Here is an 18,802-nt window from a genome sequence, read left to right as displayed (position 1 = left end):
ATAGCTCAGCCAACACAGTGACAGGTATAGAATAAGTGTTCATAGCTATATTTATTTATTTAGCATATGTGGTTTCAGCATATTGTTTCAGCCATCTTAAGGTGAAATCATCACCAGTGTGAAGAACTTGAAGGCCACCAGGTAGCATAAAACTGGACACGAGTCAACAACATGGGATATGGTTCGAATTTGTCTACAAGGGCATTATGTTGTCATTGCGAAGGCCCCACTGGTATAGGTGTGAGGCACAGTGACCCTGTCCAGTTTGAAAATGGTTGAGAAGTGCCCAATAATGGTGCGGCCGGTTAAATCCTGGTTGACTGACTATAGGGGCAGAGATGAGGTGATGATTGATTGGTGTTTGTGCCGACTATTCTTTGTGCCACTGAATAAGGAAAAGTCAAAGGATTTTGAAAGAGTGGACCACGTAGGGTGTCTTGAGAGGTGCTGAGCTATTGGTGGGTGGAATATGTCCCGGTGCTATAAAGCAGATAGCTTTAAAGCAGATAAAACACAAACAGCTCCCACAGATCACCACACCCACATCTATACCAAGGTCACAGGAGGGGCATGAAGCACTGGTTCAGTCCCTGGGCTGCCCATGCACACTTCTTCACTAAGGAAAAACATGGGGAAGGCTTTTAAAATCCTGGGATGATGAAAGGGCCCAGGGGACTGAGTCTTGCAAGTTCTTTTTCTTACCATGAACCGCCCCGAGCACGCTCAGTGGGTGGGTGCAGACTTGTGCACCCAGAGCTGAACCGAGCCATTCACCAGTGCTAAAATCTGCAGTTATGAGACTGAACGTGTGCCACTTAGGCACATAAAAGGAAAAAGGATTTAGTTTTGGGTATCCAAGCAGATCTTTTATATACAGTTACTATGATAGTCTCCTCCAGAGAGAACCCTATCACAGAAAAGACAACTAAACGGGCACAGCTCTGGATTTGGGCCCGTGTAGACCAGAGGATCTGATCCCAAATCAGTAATTGCTGAAGTTTCCCAAAGGAGACCTCCTGTTTTCCTATAGTAAGTGGTGCCAAGAGGACGTTTTGGGATGTTTTGGTGCCAAAAGGATGTCTGGGGTATATCCCAAGCCTCAGCAAAAAGCACAAGGTAAAAAATTGAGAGCCAAAGAAAATGCCAAGCTTCTCCGAAGCGTTTTCATATCTAGAGGGCTAATAAGTAACTGCGGCTCATAAGGAAATCTATCTGTAACCCAGAATGCCATGCCAAGGTTCACTTGGATCTCATATAGTCCAAACTTGGATGATCCATTCTAACTTCAAATTACCAGGTTATTCAATGGTTTGAACAAGAGTTGTACTGCAAATAGCCACACCTGTAAAGAACAACTTTACATATACAATGCAGTAACCCTTCCTAAGATAAACAGCCTGACTGATGACAAACAGAACATCTTGCAGGAGTAAGGACTATGCATGAGAAAGTGTCACAAGGCTGTGCTTTAAATTAGTTTATCCCCTCCTGCCAAGCCATTTTACTTTTTCTTTACAGGGGAGGCTTTTTTTTTTTTAACATATAAATCTTCCTCAAAGTGATTTATCTTGTGAAAATGAAATACTTGATAGCACAGTGATGCATGAAACCACAGTTCCTCTTGGAGAGCTGACAACTGAGGGACCTGCCTTCTTATGTGCCCTGCACTTTTCTTTTTACCTCCAGCAGATTTAACTCAACTCTTGCTCAAGGCATAATTGTGCCCCTAGACTTCTTAAGTAAGCCAAAAAATGAACCATACAGATGAATGATGCTAGAATAAGACACTCACTGTTAACCACTTAACACTGATTGACCTTACATTATCTGCAGGGCACACCAGGCTCAGATCTAACCTCCCAGTGCACATCCTGTTTCTGAATCCTGCACGTCTTCTTCATTGACACTGGTATGTGCATAGACTAACAACACAGGCTAAGTAGTTTCCATTTACTGGGTGATGCTATGCATATAAAAGAGAAATACAACCAAATTAGAAACCTTAATCTGCAAAGCTGGCAGAAACATCCCATTTCAACAGCAGCTAATGCTAATGCTGGCTAAATACTCACACTATGAGTTGGATCAACAAAGGGTAATTCCAATCTGGACCACATCACTGAGGGACCAAAACGGGACACAGAACTAAACACGCATTCTTTCCTATACTAATCCGATTGAGAAATGGAAACATCTCAGTCTAACCAAATAATCTCTATCCATCTTACACACAACAAAACCAGCAGTAGATAGTATTGGCCCTATTTGTCTGTTCATTGTAAGAGAAACATTGCAGCACACTGGAGAGACCACCAGTCCTAGCCCACATGCTGGCACAAAGTAGCAGAGGATATGTCTATACCACTTTGATGGTACTCTTGAGAGTGCTGCCAAGAAGCATGTCCCACCCAGCCATTCCCACTCCCAGTCCACACATATCAAACCTAGAAATGAGGCAGTGAAGCCACCCTGAAGACACTCTCGCCCACCGCTCTGGTCATCCCTGTCTTTAGCATACCTCCTTCCAGTCGGCAACATGCAAGCACTTCTCAGTGCTTGCACCACCACTGATTAAGATAGTGTAGGCCAGGACCAAAATCTAATAGCATTATGCTTCAAAACAGAAGTACTCACATCAGTGACACTCTTCAAAGGAGAATCATAAATCATGATTCACAGAGTCATAGAATTGCTAAGGTACGTGGTACAGGCAACCGGCTTTTACCAGAAGAAAAGAAATAAACCCCAATCTCTTTCTGATGAGTCGTTCCCTTAGAAGGAGCCATCTTTATATCAATATAACTTGAAAACCAATATAAAGGTCACTCTCCAATAGGGGCTGGATGATGCCCATGAATGTCAATAGGAAGCCTTGCGTTGACATAAAAAGGTATTCAACTGGGTATTCGCTCCAAGTGAGGGCCCATCAGAGCCCACTGAAGTTAATGATAAAACTCCCATCAACTTCCATGCAGGGTTTCCGGTCTAGAGAAGGGAGTTTCACAGAGAACCTGTCCAGGTTCCATGCTGGTTGACAGAGAAAAAAATTCTTAACGGCTCTACCTGTGATTATTTTTAAAGATCCTGAGCTGAATTTTGTGGCTGACTTTAGCAAAATTACACTGGCAGAGAACCTGACCCTCTCTGTTCAAAGATTTCATATGAGTCATGAGTCCTACTTGACCTAACGCCACTCCAACGCAGGAGCATGAGGTCCAATATTCATAAGAAAAACCCCAAGTAACTGTTTTCATTCCATCCAGGAAGAGCACACACCAACTGCTTTAGCTTCCTTAGCCTGACGAAGGGTTTTTGAACCCGAAAGCGTGCTTAATAACCATTCTCCAACCATTTGGGTTGGTCTAATAAAAGATATCAAATTCACCCAAGGAACCTTGTCTGTCCAAGCAACTGAGCTTTTCAGAAAACAGCCTTTGACAAGAAGCCTACTGATGCCTTCACAGGAGTCCCAGGTGAAGCCATCAAGCAGGCTACTCCAGGCTGTGCTGGGCTGCCTTGGAAAAGTTCTCACCAGAGACAGTCCTGAGCTTTTAAAACATGGGAACAATCACAGACGAACCAAAGGCAGCCAGGACAGCAGCGAATTTTGAGACTTGAGACACTAGCAAGGTTGACTCTTGAGCTCTTCCCTAACCCACACAGACCATCCTCCCTTCGCTCCTGTCACAGAATCATGCTCCCCAAAAGGGCTCTGTAGGAATAATGTGTTTAATTGATGATGAAGAAGCCTGTAGGGATGATATGCTTATAAACAGGCCATTGGCTAGAAGTCCAGAGAGGAGTCTAAGCTCCAGTCCCCGACAACTTTGTTGCCCACCTTATTTTTTCAGACTGTTCTTGTTGTTGTTGTTTGGTTTTCTATACCTTTTGTATGAAAAGCGGTGTATTAAAATGAACTGGAAAGAACAGACCCAAACAGCAGCAGACGGAGAAGGAACGAAACCGGCAGAGAGGATGAGTGGGAGCGCTGAGTACGGAGAACTTCCGAGAAGACTGAAAACTGAAAGGAAGACAGCACGAGGAGAGGAGACAGAAGGCACTATGGGTGGCATGACTGCAAAGAAGAAAGCTGTTGTATCAAAACTGGCACGATTGTGTGAGGGAACAAGGACACTACTGGTAGGGGAGGGAAATGTGGTAGTTATACCAATGCAGCAGATGTTTTTAGAGTGTTTTTAAACATGAGTTGGATCTTGAGCCGCATGAGGAAGAATTTCAGCCAGAGCATCCCTACCTGCAATCCAAGGGATAAAAAATGTGGTGGCTGCTTCTGGAAATGAAGAACAAATTGTATATGGGGAGGAAAAAAAAAGCTATGATGTGATCTAGAGCTAAGACCAACAATGTTAAAATGCAAAGGCCATTTTGTCACATTTTCATGTACCCCCATATCCCATAACGTGCCTTTTTCATCATCTAATTTTACATGGAGAAAAGATAAAACAAGAAAGAAGTGAGAATTACTGCTAAAAACGTATATGCTTTGTGGCACTTACCTACTTGAACATGCTTAGGTTGAAGCCGCTGAAGAGGAACAGTGCAACTCAGAGTGCAAGGACTAGAAACCTCAGTCCATGTATTGCGGCAGAATGTAGCAGGAGAGCAACTACACCTGCTCTATCCTGCATGGGTAAACAGGTGGTAAAAATGTTCCAGCTCTCTCTACACTGGTGCTTAGACCATCATTAATCCCAGGACACTTCTGGCACAGAACTGCGATGGCACAGCTACAGAGCCAGCAAAGGTCAAAGCTATACACACCAGGGTCATTTAAAAAAAAGTCAAATTAGCAAGTGATAGGAAGTGCTATCAGTGTATCGAACGTCAGATGCCGAGTTTGGCTGTTCTTAGAGCACTCATCCACCCTCCGGCTATGGAACTATCTTATCCTTTGTGAATAAAGAGTGGTTCTAGATTAGGGGATGGAGGATGAATCATAGGGCTGGAAGGGACCCCAAGGATCATCGGGTCCACCCCCTGCATGAGCAGGAAAGACATCTGGGGTCAGACGACCCCAGCCAGGTGACTGTCCAGTCCTCTCTTGAAGACCTCTAGGGTAGATGAGTGCACCACCTCTGGGGGGAGCTTGTCCCATAGTCTGGACACCCTGGTTGTAAAGAAGTTTTTCCTAATGTTCAGCCTGAAACTATCTTCCAGGAGTTTGTGGCCATTGTTTCTAGTTTTCCCCCAGGGTGCCCTAGTGAACAGTTGTTCACCGAGCCCCTGATGTACGCCTCTGATATAGCAGTAAGCTGCAATCAGGTCCCCTCTCAGCCTTTTCTTTAGGCTGAAGAGTCCGAGATCCCTCGGCCTCTCCTCGTATGGCTTGCCATGCAAGTCCTTGATCATGCGGGTGGCCCTTCTCTGGACCCTCTCGAGCTTTAGCACATCCTTGTTGAAATAAGGCGCCCAGAACTATATGCAAAACTCCAGCTGCGGCCACACCAATGTTGAGTAAAGCGGGAGAATCACTTCTTTGGATTTACTGGAGATGCATCAATTAATGAATGCCAGAGTTTTATTGGCCCTAGAGGCTACTGCGTCACATTGCCGGCTCATATTCATGCTGGGGTCTATTGTTACCCCCCGATCCCTTTCACTTGTAGTGCTGGTTAAGTTAGCGATGCCCAGCCTGTAGGTGTGCTGGGGTTTCTTCCTTCCCAGATGCAGCACTTTGCATTTCTCTACATTGAACCTCACCTGGTTACGTTCTGCTCAACATGCCAGCCTGCCTAGGTCTGCTTGTATCTGCAGCCTATCTGCGGGTGTGTCCACACAACCCCATATCTTGGTGTCGTCCATAAACTTGGCCAGTGGGCTTTTCACCCCCCTCATCCAGGTCGTTGATGAAGATATTGAACAGCACTGGGCAGAGTACTGACCCCTAGGGTACGCCGCTGCCCACATCTCGCCAGGACAACACCCATCTATTTATTTGGACTCTCTGTGTCCTACCCCGCAACCAGTTTCACACCCACCTGACGGTCCCACAGTTGAGCCCAATATCTTCCAGTTTTCTGATCAGTACCTCGTAGGATACCAGGTCAAAGGCTTTCTGGAAGTCAAGGTATATGATATCAACTGCTTTTCTCTCGTCCAGGTGACAAGTCACCTGATCACAGAAAGAAATGAAGTTGGTCAGACAAGGCCTGCCTGCAACAAAGCCCCATGCTGGATGTCATTCAGTATCATGCCTTCTGCAAGTTTGACACACACAGCCTCTTTGATGAATGTTTCTAGGATTTTCCCTGGAATAGAAGTTAAGCTGATTGGCCTGTGGTTTCCCGGGTCTTCGCGCTTCCCGTTCTTGAAGATGGGCACAACACTGGCCCTCTTCCAGTCCTCTTGGATTTCTCCAGAGGCCCATGATTTTTGAAAGACCTTTGCCAGGGGCTCTGCAATTACTTTGGCCAACTCTTGCAGCACTCTTGGGTGGAGTTCATCTGGTCCTGCTGATTTATATACAACTAATTTCTTTAATTGATACACCAGTTCTATGGCAATGGTGGGAATGGTGTCAAACTCATCCTGCTCGTTCTGTGCCCTACCTGGCATGTTGTTCCCCTTGGTCTTGTGAAAGACCGAGGCAAAGTAGTCATTTAGGAGTTCCGTTTTTTCCTAAGTGGTTGTGACCAGGTATCCTGAGGCATTGAACAACGGCCCTACACTCCCATTAGTTTTCCTTTTACTCCCTATGTAGCTAAAGAAGGACTTCTTGTTGGCCTTGATTCTTGTAGCTAGTTTTAGTTCAGTTTCTGCCTTAGCTTGCCTAATTTGGTTTTTACAAGTGTGGGCCATGGTCAAGTAGTCTTCCTTAGAGGATGTGCCAAGCTTCCATTGTTTGTACCATCTTTCTTTTTCTGTAGGAGGGCTGCAACTTCCCTGTTTAGCCAAGAGGGGGTTTTGACCCTTCTGCTACTTTTTCTCCGTAAGGGTATAGATTTTCTCTGAGCCTTAAGGATTGTATCCTTAAGGAACGACCATTCTTCTCATGCTCCCTTTACCTGTGGTCCTTGGTCTCTCAGGGCATTCTCTACTAGTGATCTGAGCTTGTTAAAATTTGCGTTTTTGAAGTCTAAGACTTTGAGCTTGGTATCTGTTTTTTCAGCCTTGCGACGGACCATGAACATGATGATTTCATGGTCACTATCACCTAGGCTGACCTCTATGTTTAAGTTGGTCAACAGGTCATCCCCTTTGGGCAGGACCAGGTCAAGAACTGCATTGCTTCTAGTTGGCCTGTGCACCTCCTGAGTCAAAAAAACCACTTTGGTGCTAGTCAGGAAGGATTGTGATTGATCCGAGCTGGCTGAGTAGTCCTCCAAGGAGATGTCTGGGTAGTTGAAGTCACCCATGACAACTGTGTCCCATGCACACGTAGCCTCTGTTAGCTCATGGGCGAACACTAGATAAAGTTCCTCCCCTTGGTTAGGCAGCCTGTAGTATACACCTACAGTCTGGTCTCTCTCGCTGCGCCTCCCCCAGAGCTTGACCCAGAGGGTTTCAAGCTGTTCTTCTATTAAAAATAATAGTTTTCTGAGAAGCTGATGAATTAAACACAATGAACACCATTCTCCTCCCCCTTATCTTAGTTTTACAGCAGAGTACCCACAGTGATTGGTATGGAGTCCCACCTGACTTAACACTGCTCCACAGCAGAAGCATATAAGGTCCAATATTTATAAGAAAAAACCCAGGTGACTGAACTTTTCAGAAAACAACCTTGGACAAGGAGCACCTGATTTGATACGGAATAACTTTAAATAGCAGCAGCTGGCTAGTTTTCCACGACAGTCTGCCATGAGAATGTCTTCTCTATAGCTGTACCTTTCCTGCTAGGGATCAAAGCCTAGCCATGAGGCTCTCACCTCCCCGAATTGCTTCTACGAAGTATTTGATTGTTCAGGTTTGCCCATCTCGGAATGGAAATCCGGCAGGAAAGTAATTTGTTCAGATCAACCTGTCACAGACTGTATTTGGCCTCCTGTATACTGCAGGAGTTGTACACGGCCCAGTTTGTCATTCCCATCCCAAGCACAGTGCTGAATGAATAGCCTTTACCGGTAACAATGGGAGAATGCTGGTCTGGAACACACCATGAGGTAGCCGTGGAAGAATGCAGCTCTGGCCAGATCAATGGCTTTTCATTCTGACAAATGTTCTTGTTCCAGTACGAAAAGCATCACTTAACTAGATGTGAGCATGACCTGGGACGGAGTTGCAGTTTCAGTATTGGCACACAGTCTAATACTTCTTGCTATAATGGAGCGTTCCAGCCACACTATTACAAAATTCTCCTACTTCTTCACCCCTTAATAACTTTACATAAAGAAGTTCTTTGATCTAAATGGTATTGAGATGCTCTTAGGAACAGAGATATTGCAAGTTGGATGAGACTAATTGGATTGGACTTGTACCAGGTACTATAGAAAAAACTCTAAGAAACACTAATGGGGGGGAAAAACCTGCTCTTGGAAGAAACTTCTTTTTAACCCCTGTCAATCACTATTTGTCTCATGTCATTAATGAAGTATGATGATTTATCCCTTATAAACATGTGTCCTGCCTCATGTAATTGTATATATGTAGTTGTGTGATGCTTTACTAAATTCTACAAATTCTTTCCATCAACAATATTTTGTGGCAGTGGGTCCCATAAGTTAATTTTATAGTAGATAAAAATATATTCCCTTCTATCCATTTTATATTTGTTGCCCTTTAATTTCAACAAGTTCTTGTTCCTACAGCATAAAAAAATAACTAAGCAGGCCTTACTGGGTTAAAATAAACAGACAGACTTTCTCTATGCCAATCATTATTTTACAGACACCATCACCTCCAAAACCAGCTGTTAGCGGAAAAAATTGCCTAAAGTGACTCAGGGTCCAAAAGGTCAATAAGCAAATTCCAGTTACTGTTCACAAACTGTTAAACAGCTGCTTTAGTTTAAATATTTGAGAGGGCTGTTTATTTCAGAGGTGGGGAAGATTTGCACAGGACGCAGTTCATTGTAATCATGGGTATTGTTAACACACAAAGAAACAAGTGCAGCCCATTGGAAACTGAGCAAACCTCTAATATCCCATTTAATATGTATGGCAGTGTCCCAGCTGCAGCAGCTGATGCCAGCGCTTTAAAGAAATCACTAATATTGTCATCACCCCCTTTTGTTACAGGGCTCTGCCTCCATTCAGGTCTCCAGGTAAAAACCTTTGAAGATGCAAAGGCCAAAGATTAGGCTGGAAGAGGAGATTTCAGTGAGGGTTAAGGGGTACTGGCAGTTTTGTGTGCGAATGCTGCTCACATCAAGACAGCTCCCTTGCTTGGCAGAGAATTAGGATTTATATCCCAAATAAACAGGGATTTCAGAATTGCTCCCCCTATCCCTGCAGTTGATTTGTACTAGGGTTTCAATGCCCTCTCCTGACTAACAACCATCTTTGACCTGCCCACCCAATCAAGGCTCAGTTCTATTCTGATGACATTTCTATTTTGGAAACATCGTGCTGTCCACAAGTTTACAATGCTGCTCTCCACCAAGGGAGGAAACGCATTGAGGATATGCACAGGGAGTGATGGTCTGTAGTACTGAAAGTCCTGTTTTGTGTGTTCATTAGGAGGTGGAAAGTGCCCTTTAAACTGTCTTCCAAGGCAACCTCTTTTGCACCAGGACCCACTTGTAAACATCAATGGCCAGTCCCAACCCAGTGCCCCTCACTCCCAACCCACTGCCCCCCGCCCCCAAGCCCCAGCCCCACAGTGTGTGGGGCACAGGAGGGCCCGAACTAGTCCCTTGCAGGCAGGAACTCTGCCAGCCTGCGAGGGGAAAGCCATGGTTTCCCACGTTTTTCTCTTTTAAAGGAGAATCCATTTTTTAAGTTTGTTTGCGACCCCTTCATATATTCTCCTATTCAAAAGTGGACCGCTTTTGGGTCACCACCCATGGGTTGAGAAACACTGTTCTAAGCTGCTTGTGATAGAGAAACCTGAAAAACTTTATACCCAAAAAAGAGCTAGGAAAATATCTGCAGTGGGACAAGAAGTACAGCACTGAAATTGTACCTCCCACAAGAGGAAAATACGTATTCAAGCAAATCAAATCACACCCTGGTATTTTGGACTTGTCCCATCCTATCTATGCCCAACACTCATTTTCTGGGTAATGGCCTGTACTCTGCTTTTGCTGTGCAACCTTTGAATAGACAACATTAATCACATGATGAGGTAAGTTAGAAATGTATTCTGTATAGGATGGGAGGGTCTGGGGAATGGCAACTGCTCGCTAGAACATTTAGCTTTCCCTTGACTCCGACACACGCAGTCTTCACTTCCCACCCACAGAGGTTTCTCCACATTTGCCCCTAGTGTGACACATCATCAGGACCTTCCCAGGCCTCACTTGCTATGTCCCAGTAACCTTGAGCTCATAAGTACCATCTGACAATCAGGTATCAGGTCAGCTCAACCATGGCATTAAAACCACCCAATAAGGTAAGCCTTTGTCACTAAATAACCACCCCATTGTTGTGCATTGAGATCTCATTGGTCCAAATTCTTTTACAAGTGAAATCAGAATTCAGTGCAGAGCCCCAGGATGGAAGCCTTTGTTGTTATAAAAAATTTAAATCCCAAATCTCCTGCAGCTATACAGGAGCTCAGACAAGGCTAGGCAACATAGGAACTGTTTCCTTTCAGCCTCTCATCCTGCAGAGGCCTAAAATGTGGGACACAATGGGCTGCACTGACCCAAGGGACACAAAAGTTATTCATGTAGAAAACTTAAGAGTGCTGCTGGGTTTCCTTTGGTGCCAATAACTCTTTCTGTTGACTCATTTTCATAATTCCTTATTTCTGATACAAATAACTCAACAATGTAAGTGGGGGGACACCAAAATAGCAAGATACAGAATATCATTACATGAATAAAGTATATTTGAGAGGCTCCTTTTAGCACCTAAAAGAAGCACTACAAGACATTTCCACCGCAGTACTGAGCTGCAATATTTAGTACCAGATCTGGATCTAGATGTCCCTGTTGATGTCTCATATCCAGAGTTGTAGTTCAGCCTCTAATTGTGAAAAAGGCCAACTATAAAGTCCAACTCCAGATCTGATGTGGAATTTTTAACTCTTGACAGGAGTGTTCAGTTCTGGGATCTGGTCCAGACCCGGTCCAGTTTACCGCAGTATTTAGCATACACAGTAGCAGGCGGTGAGCAAGCTGTTCCACTTCAGTTTATCATCCTGCAAGTCCCAGAGTTAGGACGCACTGAAAAGAAACTTCAAATAGAGTAATTCCATTAGCTGTGGTCACACCCTTTCCCAGCAGACATCCTTCCATGAGAAAACAAATTCAGATTTGAGAATATTTTTGAACAAGTCAGCTCTGTTTAGGCACCTTTTCTCAGGTTTAATACAACTTTCCAAAAGAAACACAGACTCAGTAATGAATTTGTTAGATCTGAAGGCTGGGTGGTACTTGTAACTAAGAGAGGTATTTTGAACAGTGCTTCTTAGTGCAGATCAGGAAAAAAAATAAAATAAAATATTAAGTCCCATTCCTTCCTTTCAGTGCATAATGTCCAGTTATGTCAAAGGTTCTCAAACTATAGAGTCCATCCAATGAAGTAAGATACAATAACTCCAATGATTAGAGGAGGGGTGGTTATTAGCACTACAGGAAAAGGGAAGACTGTATTGCATGCTAAAATAGAGATTAAGGCTAGGAACAGACATTGCATTTGTCCCAGGACCAGTTGTACCTTTGTTCCAGAACAGAAAAGTCCTGGGATATTGCCCGTCCAATCAGGGCTTAGGGAATGGCTGAATGCACTGCTGCTTTTCTGCCCTTGATTTAATTATACAATCTTTAGACAGTCAATTAGATGCACTTTGTGATGCCCTGGGACAAACTTAGCACTTTTTATCCCATTAAACTTTTTAGGGTTTGTCCCAGGACAAGGGATATGGAAGTAGGGATGACTGCACTTTGTCCTGGGACAACTGCAATGTCTGTGCACAGCCTGAAATGCAACACTTATGAAAAGCCAGTTAACATGTTGGGTGAAGCAAAACCGAAAGTTCAAACAAGGTTTGCATTTAAGTAAATCAGTTTAAAAACTAATTTAAGTTAAATAACTAGTTCAACTTTTCTATATCAACTAGGTGTTCCTTTCACCTGTGGATGAAAATTAATCTTTCAGAGAGGTGAGGGGGAGATATTTCAGATCAGAAGAACAGATTTGCATGTACTATTGAACAAAGATCCAGTATTGCTGAATGTTCAAGCTGAACATTCGACCTGGAGGGATGTGGGCAGTGGGGTTCCCCAGGGCTTGGTCCTCAGGCCCGCACTATTCAACATCTTCATCAGTGACTTGGGTGAGGGGGTAGAAAGCATGCTGTTCAAATTCACAGATGACACTAAGATGTGGGGTGAAGTGGGTACGCTAGTAGGAACAGGCTGCAAGCGGATCTAGACAGGTTACAGGGGTGGGCCAAAGAGAACAGGATGGGGTTCAACACTGACAAGTACAGGGTAATGCACCTAGGGAGGAAGAACCAGCAGTGTACCTACAGGCTGGGGAACTCCCTTCTCGCCAGTGTCGAGACAGAAAAGGATCTTGGTGTCATCATTCATGCCACAATGAACATGGGCTGACAAAGTGGGGACGCGGCCAGGAAGGCCAAACATACCTTGTCGTGCATCCACAGATGCATCTCGAGCAGGTCCAAGGAGGTGATCCTCCCCTCCTATGCAGCACTGGTCAGGCCGCAGTTGGAGTACTGCATGCAGTTCTGGGCGCCGCACTTCAGGAGGGATGTGGACAGCATTGAGAGGGTCCAGAGGAGGGCCACCCACATGATCAGGGGGCAGCAGGGCAGGCCCTACGAGGAGAGGCTGAGGGAAACTGAACTTGTTCAGCCTCCAAAAAAGAAGGCTGAGAAGGGATCTAGTGGCAGTCTACAAACTAGTCAAGGGAGACCAGCAGGCATTGGGAGAGTCTTTGTTCCCCCAAGCACCCCCGGGAGTTACAAGAAACAATGAACACAAGCTAGCAGAGGGTAGTTTCAGGCCAGACATTAGGAGGCGCTATTTCACTGTCAGGGCAGCTAGGACCTGGAACCAACTTCCAAAAGAAGTGGTGCTGGCTCCTACCCTGGGGGTCTTTAAAAAAAGGCTGGACAAACATCTGGCCAGGGTCGTTTGACCCCAGTACTCCTTCCTGCCACGGCAGGGGGTCGGACTAGATGATCTCCTCAGGTCCCTTCTGACCCTACCAACTACGAAACAAGTTTGTCCTTTCAGACTTTTTATTTGAATAGTAAAGGCCAAGATTTTGCCCTCTGTTACACCCACTGCAACTCTACTGACTTAATACTGCAGCGCAAAACTACACTGCATACTGCATGAGGTTACAGTCCCCCTTCCCTGGAGAAGCATGAAGAGAAAGACACCCCACTACAAGTTCAGAGAGAGGGGTTTGGCCACTTTAGGAACAGCCTCTCTGCAGTAGGGGGAGTTGGGAGAGGCTCTGGGTCCGGCATTCATGTGTCTATAAGGAACTATGCTTATATGTGGTCTTCACAACAGCCATCTCAAACCTCTCCTCAAAGACACTTCAGTTTGCAGAAGCTGCATCAGACAATAGGGATAAGACTGGCAGTGACATTCACCCAGGCCCATGTGTTCAGCCCATCCTCATGCCTATGCAGTACTTCTGGGAAAAACTGCCATGGAATGACTGGAATCTGACAGCAGAGGAACTGCTGCCCCCTTCACACATGGGCTCAGTTCAGACTGTCAAAAAGCCCGAGGCTAAATTGATTCAGTTTCTGCAGGTTAGTCTAAGCTGCAAATACTGAACCAATTAGCAAATGAACAGACATTCACTTTTTATTTAGGAAATGCAGCCGCATGCCTGCAGTAGCTCAAACCAGAAGCTGGGAGGCGCAGAAGCACAGTTCTCTGCCACATAGGGCTGTGTGTTCGCTTCCTCTTTCTGCTGCCCCCGAGGTCTCTGGGATTTGCAGTCCAGACTCACAGCAGCAGGACTCTGCAGGGTTGGTCATCACTTCCTTTTCCTGCTTTCAGGTGTTTCTGGGATTTGTAGACCACAGTGACAGCTAGCACTAAGTAAGCAAGGCAGGGCAGCTCCTTACTTGGGGGAAGGGAAGTTTAACCCCCCCTCCAGACCCAGACCCCAGCAGAGGTTTGCCTGGGTGGGGGGACAGTAAGCCAGCCAGTGAGCCAGCCCTTGCTGCTCTGGCTAGGGAGCAGAGGGGCAGGGGATCTCCGGAGCAGACAACACAGCTTAACCCAGGGGTGCAAAATGCTGGGGACTCTGATTTAACTTGAACCAGGAAGGGGCCTGGGACAGACGTTTCATAAACCAGTTTGACCTAAATCAGTTAAGTCTGATACTACATTCAACCAGGTTTATCTTAAACCAGTTTCAGCCATTTTGAAACTGGTTTATGTGCACTGAACTTCTGTTCTGTTACAGGTTTAAACCAGTTTCTGATCACTTAAACCAGTTTGTGTGTAACTTCTATCCCTACCCAAAGGGACCTACTTCCACTGGCTTTGATTCTCCTTCACACATGGCAGCAGATGTAAGTCTGGAGTCCATAAGCCAGTGATTCTTAACCAGGCTGCTACTGCATCCTGGGGTGCCTTAACTCCTTTAAAGGGTGCCATGGGATGCCACACAGTATAAAGACTGTTACATGTGCATGATTCATAAGATAAACCCAGAACTTTCAAAAAGTAATCCATAGCATCACAAACATCGTGACCCTCTACAACCTGAGTTCTTGTAACGGAAGTACTGCTCGATTACTTTTCCGTGGTCAAAAAATGAATGAAAAATAAGCTGGCATTTTCTTGAATCTAATAATGTTGAGAATCACTGCCATAAACACAGACAGATTCGTCCCTCGTTTACAGACATGCCACTACACTGACAGCAGAAGAGGACTGCCAAAGGGTGAGAAGTGCAAAAGGTTTCAGGGTTATAATGGAGGGCAAACTGTTGGCAGAATTGCAAAAGGTTGCAAATTATTCTGCACCACACTATTAAACTGAACTAACAGAATTGCTCAAGTGTTACTGAGGGTGCAATTGCTCAACGTGAAAAGCCTAAAATGAGGCACGCTTATTCAACCACACAAGCAGCATATTTGTCAGCATAATCCAATATCCCCTGGCAGTGGACTTCAGTAAATTGTTGTCCTCATCTGTACCATTTTCTCCCTTCAAAAGATGAATTGTTCCATTAGGTTCAACCTCCAAGAGGTTATCTGATTTTGATTCAGCCATCAAAAGGTTCCCTTCTTCCCTCTCACAGTAGATTTGCAGCCGGTTGACACGTCCAGCATGGGCTTTTATTCCCTTTGACTTTGCTAAGAAGTTCCTTAGATAATTTCTCACTGCTCCAGCTTTTCTATAATCTTTTGCATTGTAGATAACAATATTGATTTTAAATGAAATCAAAGCATGTCTGCTGCACAATGAGCACATTGTCCTTGCGGTGCCATACTGTGTATAGTCTAAGGCTTGTCTGCTTGCCAACCATGGAAAAATCTTTTAATTCAGTTCTCTAGGTTAATTAAAGGGACATGGTCAATTAGCTTAGGGGGAATACAGTTTGCCCTTAAATCACAAGAGCCATTCTGGAGCAGGTAGATCAGTGAGTTTCTTGTGGCATTTCTGACACTCTTCCATAGGTGGTGTAGGACGAAGGAAGGGGAAGCCAAGAGAGAGGGAGTCAGTCCTCAAAGCCAGCAGGTCTCTCCCCAGATCCAGGGAAACCCTGAGGAATTTGTGAAGGGGAGGGCCACTTTTTGTGCCTAGGCCCCCGTCAATGTGGTTTCTTGATAGCTACCTTCTGCTGGAGCCCCTGAAATTATGGGGTGGCACATCAGAAAGAAGGAAGATGGGCTGTTGGTGTGCTGACTGTGACACACTATTACCTCAGCCACAAAAACTTCATGAGGCTGGAGCTGAGATAAAGCTGGGCTGTAATGACTGTATCCTGTTCCTTCCTCAAAGATGCATCCTCAAACTCTCACTGTGGACCAATAAAAAGCAATGTTTCGGAGGCAGCACCCTCCCATTTCCACCTTGAAAACTCTGGCCCTTTTATAGACAGGGTCCAACATAGTCTATAACCTGATGGGGGATATAAACTGGATTTTAAATATAATCTTAATTTTAAAATATTCACTGCTGATAGGACAACAAAGACATTGTTATTATTAACAAAATAAACAATAATGGCCATCAGTTGTCATTGCTTATCTACTGCCATAGTTTACATAGAACGATTAACTGCAAACCTGGCTCCTGGACTGCACTGCATTATCCACAGCAATGGAGCGTGAACAAGGAAGTAAATAAACTGGGGCTACAATAACTCAGGAACACACAGGACGGAGGGAGGCTAATGCAAAGGGAGCAGAAGAAATGTTGGAGAAATTATGGTGGTTTTTTCCCCTAGAGACCATGCTTGCCTCTGAATTGTATCCCTGCTCCCAGGTCCCATTCTTGACTGCAAAGGGCTTGATGATGCATCACAAAATGAGCTTTTCCTCTGAATGAAAATGCAAATACCTGGGCTCTTACTACAATCAAGAATTCCTCATCATAGATCAAATGCAAAGGTATAACAATAATGTTTCTGTCTAGTGGCATGGCCTTTGGACTTAGCAACAGTATGAAGGCATACAGGGCCTTGTTTAAATCCCAGTGAAGTTCATGGCCTTATAGGGAGCTGCATCTGACCTAACCTGTACTTTTCTTGTATGCTAAAGTTCTCTTCCTTAAACACATTTCACACCGAGGTGTATTTATAACAGGCTGTCAAAGCCTGCAATGTGAGTCTCTGATTATATAATCATGATGGTGTATTCCTGTCACTCAGTCAAAAGCACCTTAAATAATAACACTAGACAGTTACACCACACTTTTAGTTGGTACAACCCACAGCACGCTAATGTTCACTGACAGCAATGACGCTCAACCCGTTTCCCCCAGCGGGCTGGATAGGTAGTGGCCACTCGGTCTGCAGGCTGGATCCCACCGGTGGTCCCCACCCGACTCAAGGCAGGCACACTGAACACCATCTGGCAGCATGGAGGGGAACAGGGGACGGCCTGGCCCCATGCAGGGAAGGAGGTATGGCCCAACCCAGTCCTAAGGTGGTGGGGAGGAAAAGGGGGCCTGGCTCTGGCCCTGATCCAGCCACAGGGGGAAGGTGTGACCCAGCCCTGATCCAACTGCCCAGAGCTTAGGGTTTGGGAATTTGGCATACGGAATAGTGGCTGTATTAATGGCCATCACTCCCCTACCGCTACATTTCCCAACCTGTGGTGAACCCAGCAGGCCAGATGGGATGGGTCTGGGGGCTGCAAGCCAAAGGTTGAGCATCCCTGATGTAAAGGGAGGCCAACCTGCTCAGAGGTTAATGTGCCAGACAACTGCCACAAAGCAAAACACTGACAGGAAGGAACGGCACCCTGGAGTGCTTCATCACTGCACTACATTGTCCCAAAGTGCATTTGTAAAGCAGCCTGCCAGGGCAACAAGTGGCACAAATGCCTGACCCTTTCCTTCTGGTGTGCAGACACAAGACCCTGCTGCTGACCATAACTTCACACACACACACACACACACACACACACACACACACACACACACACACACACACACACACACACACACACACACACACACACACACACACACACACACCCCCCTGTGTGTGCTACTCAACTTCTCCTACCCGGGCAGGCTGTCTCATCAGCTTCTAACACCAAACCCTGAAACTACCTTTGCAGCACCCAGGTTTGAGGCTGCTACAAGACGGCCCTTGGCGTAAGGCAAGTCCCACGTTCCACCACCCTGCACAGACACCCCATGGAGCAAAATGGGGCCACATACATCAGCCTGTTACAGCCGAGCAGGGCAGCGGGTCCTTTGACAGCGCATTTATAAGCTCTTACTTCTGTCTTCAGACACACTTTCTTTTTCTTGATCCCTCGTCCCAGCTGCCTTTCATTCTTCCCCTGCACCTGTGTCAGACCCATCTTAACCTACCTCCATTTAACTTCTTAATTTTGTGTCTCAGGCCAAGTCAGTTCCAGATTTCATGGACTAAGCAGAGCTCAGTCATTCAGTCCGTGTGGCATTACCACCGGCAAGTATCCTACCTCCCAGATTTCAGCCTGAGGCTTCAGACACTCCCAAATCCACGGCAATTATCCTCCGTGCAAGCCCCAGGTCTGGATGTCTTGGGGCTCAGGTGCCCTGAGACTTGCTTGCCCTTAGCCAAAAGGCCGAAGGAGCAAGCTGGGAGAAATCCCGCGTCTTCATAAAATCAGTTGTGTAGCCGAGATCCCCCATAAAATTAAGTGTGCAGCCGAGACCCCCAGGGGAAGGCCCTAGCGGACTGGCAGCGCAATGGGCAGGTCTCCACGCTCCGCTACACACAGACTCGTGGTAAAGTTATATCTTTCACGAGACCAACTGGATTTTTGAGAAAAAAAACAAGACAAACCAAAGCCCCAAATCTTTAATTACAAGCTTCCGGGCTTGCACTGAAAGAAAGGGCAAATCTAGTTGGTCTGATAAAAGAGACCACCTCTCCCACCACGAGTCCCGATCCCTTTTGCCTCCACGCACACCAACTACACGAAGTCACTCGAGGTCCCTTTCCAAGCGCAGCCCAAACCACCCGGCCCGTCCTACCTGCGCGGCGGCGGCGGCGGCGGCGGTCCC

The 18,802-nt window shown here is 45.7% G+C and overlaps 1 protein-coding gene across 4 annotated transcripts in view; it reads right to left on the bottom strand.

Annotated features, from left to right (window-relative positions):
- Window positions 1-18,802, bottom strand: part of LOC102381587 (synaptotagmin-like protein 2) — a 61,142-nt gene that overhangs the window by 41,149 nt on the left and 1,191 nt on the right. For 2 of the 4 annotated variants that reach the window (XM_025215380.1, XM_025215381.1), the window contains exon 1: window positions 18,235-18,759. The exons of 1 other annotated variant lie outside the window; for it this stretch is intronic. The gene's annotated coding sequence lies outside the window, so the exon portion shown is untranslated. One more of the 4 variants, XM_025215382.1, reaches the window with a different exon arrangement.

This window comes from Alligator sinensis, unplaced genomic scaffold (genome assembly GCF_000455745.1).
Source record: "Alligator sinensis unplaced genomic scaffold, ASM45574v1 scaffold646_1, whole genome shotgun sequence".
Lineage (NCBI taxonomy): Eukaryota > Metazoa > Chordata > Crocodylia > Alligatoridae > Alligator > Alligator sinensis.
Note: the sequence above shows the minus strand (reverse complement) of the source record. Positions and strands in the feature narration are given on the sequence as shown.